We start from the raw sequence: 4976 nt of genomic DNA, 5'->3' as shown, positions 1-4976 counted from the left end.
AACCCATGGTGAGGGCACCTTCTTAATAAATCTTTGTATCTCTCCCATGCATCATAAAATGTTTCTAAATCCATCTGTACAAAAGAAGAGATATCATTCCTTAACTTTGTCATTTTAGCTGGCAGAAAATATTTAAGCAAAAATTTTTCTGTCATTTGTTCCCAAGTAGTGATTGACCCCTGTGGTTATGAGTTCAACCACTGTTTAGCCTTATTTTGTAATGAAAATGGAAATGACCGAAGGCGAATGGCATCATCAAAAATTCCATTGATCTTAAAGGTGTCGCAGAATTCCAAAAAAATTGCTAAATGAGTGTTTGGATCCTCGTCTTGCAAACCATCAAACTGACCAAACTGTTGTATCATCTAAATTGTGTTAGGTTTCAGTTCAAAATTATTTGCAGCAACAGCAAGTCTAACTATACTTGATTCAATTCTTGTTAAATTGGGCTTAGCATAGTCATACATAGTACGCAGAGCAGGATTCTGATTCACTGGATTTGCGACAACCACAGGAGGCAGCGGATTATTTTGATTTTCAGCCATCTCCTCGATATTAGTGGTGTCGTCCTCATGATCTTCCTCTATGTGCCGTAAACTTCACCTTATTTCTCTACGGTTTCTACTAGCTGTGCTTTCAATTTTGCTGTAAAAAAGTAGAGGTCCTGGTGGGTTTCTTCTAGACATAAACTATAAAAACTTGCCAGAAATAAATAGAAGAAAATTTAGTAACTAAAATAAAAACAAAATTAAATTACAATAAAAATAAAAATGGCTAAAGTAATAAAAATTAAGTGTTCCTAATATCTTAGACCCGGGCAACGGTGCTAAAAACTTGATGGACGCTAAACTAACTAAAAATTCGACTAAGGAAAGCACACCTATCGAATAGTAGTATAGTTATGTGAGACCAGATATATTGTATCCACAAGGACTAAAAGTACTAGTAATTACTATCTTTTTACCATCTAGCCTAAGAATTAAAGGGATGTTTTAACCTAAAATTAACTATCTAATTAATTAAGAACACGATAAAGATTAAAGTTGGAAAATACTTTTGGAAAATCAATGGAGAACACAATACCCAAGGAAGAATCCACCTAAATTTCAATTATTACTTTTGAATTAGACGATTTATTCACTTGATTTAATCCGTAGAAATCCTTAACTTATGTTAATATCTCTTTCGAGACTAAAAACAACTGACCCTAAGTTGATTAATCGAAATCTCTTTCTAATTAAAACCCCTATTATCGCATTAACTTGTTCTATGGACTCCCTTATTAGATTTGACTCTAATCCGGTAGATTTATGTCGTCCTATCTCTAGGATTGCATGCAGCTCCGCTTAATTATGGAAGATCTATTCTTAAACAAGAACTTTTAATCCACTGAATAAGTACATCTGAATTAATATCCTGGAATATTAAAGCAAGGATTAAAACTTATAACTAAGAATAAGAAAAGTATTTATCATATAATTCAAGTAATAATAAGATCTGTCTTAGGATTCATCTCCCCTAGGTATTTAGGGAGTTTAGTTCATAATGATAGTGTAACACTCCTAACCCGTATCTATTGCTGAAATAAGGTTATGAGGTATTACTTGACTGAACAAAACTTCTATAAGGTCAAAGATACTTACCAGACATAAATTATCAACAATGTAAACATGTCTCATTGATTTTCCATAGGAGCTCTTATAAATTTCCAAAATGACTCACTATCAAAACATAACCGAATATCTAATAACAATTTAAATACTATCAAGTTATAACTAAAACATTTCACCACATTAGTTCAATTATAATGCTTCTCTAAACAAAATGAGCAAGCCATCTTCGCATGGCTATAATGTATACAAGTTGAAATATCATTCTACCTATAGTCTATCCTATACATGCCTTAAACCATGATGATATACAATCTTCTCAACTCACATAATGACTCGATAGTGTGATGATATCTCCGGCCCTTCCAGCTCGAGCTAAAGTATAAACCTATAAGAAATGGAAAAGAGAACACGGAGTAAGCTTCAATGCTTAGTAAGTTTTAAGTAGTGCAAACAATTAATTTACTTATAGATCGATTATTCAAATTTTCAAGAAATCATTCCTAGATAATTTCCATTTTGGCCAAGTATGCATGAACATAATGCATATGTAGCAAATTCACCTCACTTGAAGCTGAACTGAATTAAAACCAAATATTGAAATCAAAAATAACATCATAAGAACTCGAAAAGCATCTCATTAACAAGTTTTAACCATGTTTGCAACAAAATCACAAATTCACTACAAGCTGTCTTCCTAAGCAACAGTCACTAAATTATTTATAACTGGATCTAAGAAACTCAAAATCAAGTTCCATTAATTTTCCCTAAAAATAGACTCATATATCTTCCATCCATCAAATTTTCAGAATTTTTGGTTTGACCAATCAATACCAGATTTTTCTTGAAGTTTTCCACTGTTTCACTGTTTGACTATTTTGACCACTCTTCACTACGAATCAAATTTCTCATTATACAGAATTCAAAATATGTTATCATTTATTTCATTTGAAACTATACTCATTAATGAGTCTAAGAATATAAATTTTATCTTATAACCATTTTTGTACCATTTATAATGATTTTCTGAAAATAGAACAGGGGACGTCGAAGTCATTTTGACTCTGTTCCATGCCACTTCAAATATCTCATTATTGGTAATTATTTTGCTTACACGGTTTCTTTTATAAGAAACTAGACTCATTAAGATTTCATGACATAATTTATTCAGCCTCTAACTCAACTCCCACAATTTATGGTAATTTTCCAAAATCACGTTACTGCTGCTGTCCCAAGCAGATTTATTACACATTCTTTGCATTCATATTATTTAACATGTATATCACCAAATCAATCTCATGTAACCTTTCACCATAACCAAATACACACATACACATATGAGATTTTCACATATACTTCTCATTTCGCATTCATGATTCAATTCCGATCAATCTAACATATAAAAGTATATAATACATACCTGACCAACTTAATGCATTGAACATATTCAATGGTAGTTTACTACGAACATTCGAAATCATAATCTTACTCCAATCATCGGCATTAAGTCTGCTAGGTTTAAAACCCAAATCCAATCACCACCACAAAGCATACGGGACTTTAAGCGGATATAATACCAAGACAAAGCTCGGGACTTTAGCCGGATATAACACCAAAGACGAATACCTTCGGGCTTAGCCGGATATAACACCAGCACGAATGCCTTTGGAACTTAGCCGGATATAACACCAGCATGAATGCCTTCAGGACTTAGCCGGATATAACACCAACACGAATGCCTTCGGGACTTAGCCGGATATAACACCATTATAAAGTCGTCTCATAAATAATTCATATAATATAGCATGTATACTGTTCACTTTGCTCTATTTAATCATTCAATATTTTGCACACTAAGTGACATTCTCAATATCTCGCACATTAAGTGCCATTCTCAATATTTCGTTAATCGAGTACCATATTTGATTGCCCGCACACTAAGTGCCACATTTTGTCGATATGTCGTCGGACATTAAAATATTCACGTATATACAATTTATACGATATCAAAGCATTAGAAACATAAATTTAACAATGCTTATTGCATACGAACTTACAGCTAAATTGTAGAGATACTAAAGTTCAGGGGTATTTTGGGAATTTTCTCATTTTCCTCGATTTTCCACCCGATCTTGATCTAAATTAACAATTTCATTCAATATATTAATTTAGACAAGTAAAACACCTCATTTCATACAATTTGGTCTTTTTGTCATTTTACAAAATTACCCCTAAAGTTTTACTTTTATTCATTTTAGTCCCTGAGCTCAAAACATGCAAATTAACCATTTTAACCATAATTAAGCTTAGCCAAATGTTCATGGTATAAAAACAGTCCATAATTCACTTAATGGCAAAATTATAGTTTTGCCCCTAATATTTCAACTTCTTTACAATTTAGTCCCTATATCATAAAAATGCAAATTCATGAAATTGAGTAAAATTCTACTATAGAAGAATATCACTAGTGTCTCTAGCAGCCCACACATTTCATTTATTTGACATTTTAACCATAAATTTTTCTCATTTATCAATTTAGCCCTTAATTGTCAATTTCACAAAAATTCACTTAACAAAAAGTGTTTAACTATCAACAAGGACTCATATTCTTCCATTAAACTTCAAAACCCTATTATACTCATCAATGGAAAATATCAAACTATTCAATGGTTTTGCAAAATAGCCCCCTCATTAGATAGATTAAGCAACAACGATCTCGAAAATATAAAAATAATTAAAAATGGGACTAGAAATGCCTAGCATGCATTAGCCGAAAGTTGGAAGCTTCTTCCATGGCTTCTCAAGCTTCATATTCGGCTAGTAAAAAGAGAATGAAAAAGATGACACCTTGATTCTTTTATTTTATTCATTTTATTATTATTTTTAACCAATTTACAATATTAACCTTTATACACTTTATTTATTACACCAAATGCCAAGCCATCATATCCCACTATCTCTTTAATGGGCTAATTACCAAACAAGGACTTTCACTTTTAAGTTCTATATCTATTTAATACCTTTAGCTTATAGAATGTAACTTCGCACTTTAGCAATTTAGTCCTTTTGCTTAATTAACTATCGAAGCGATAAAATTTTTCAACGAAACTTTAATACCATCTTATTGCCACTACGTAAATATTTATAAAAATATTTACGACTCGGTTTATAGAAACAAGGTCCCGATACCTCATTTTCTAAACCCACTTGACCTTAGGGTCATACCACTTGAACTTAATAAATCGCTTATAAAACAAAAATCACAATATCAAAAATATTTTTTTAAAATCACAATTAGCTCGTAAATATTAAATATAATATTTACAAACCTACTCGTCGGATTTGGTGGCCCCAAAACCACTGTTC

General features: G+C 31.7%; 1 non-coding gene across 1 annotated transcript; it reads left to right on the top strand.

The window, feature by feature from the left end:
* Positions 1–107, top strand: LOC128293542 (small nucleolar RNA R71). The gene has a single exon (XR_008283723.1). It is a non-coding gene; the product is annotated as a small nucleolar RNA R71 (small nucleolar RNA).
* Positions 108–4976: the final 4869 nt, after the last annotated feature.

Source organism: Gossypium arboreum, chromosome 5 (genome assembly GCF_025698485.1).
Source record: "Gossypium arboreum isolate Shixiya-1 chromosome 5, ASM2569848v2, whole genome shotgun sequence".
Lineage (NCBI taxonomy): Eukaryota > Viridiplantae > Streptophyta > Magnoliopsida > Malvales > Malvaceae > Gossypium > Gossypium arboreum.
The sequence above is the reverse complement of the archived record's forward strand: the minus strand, read 5'-3'. Positions and strand labels throughout refer to the sequence as shown.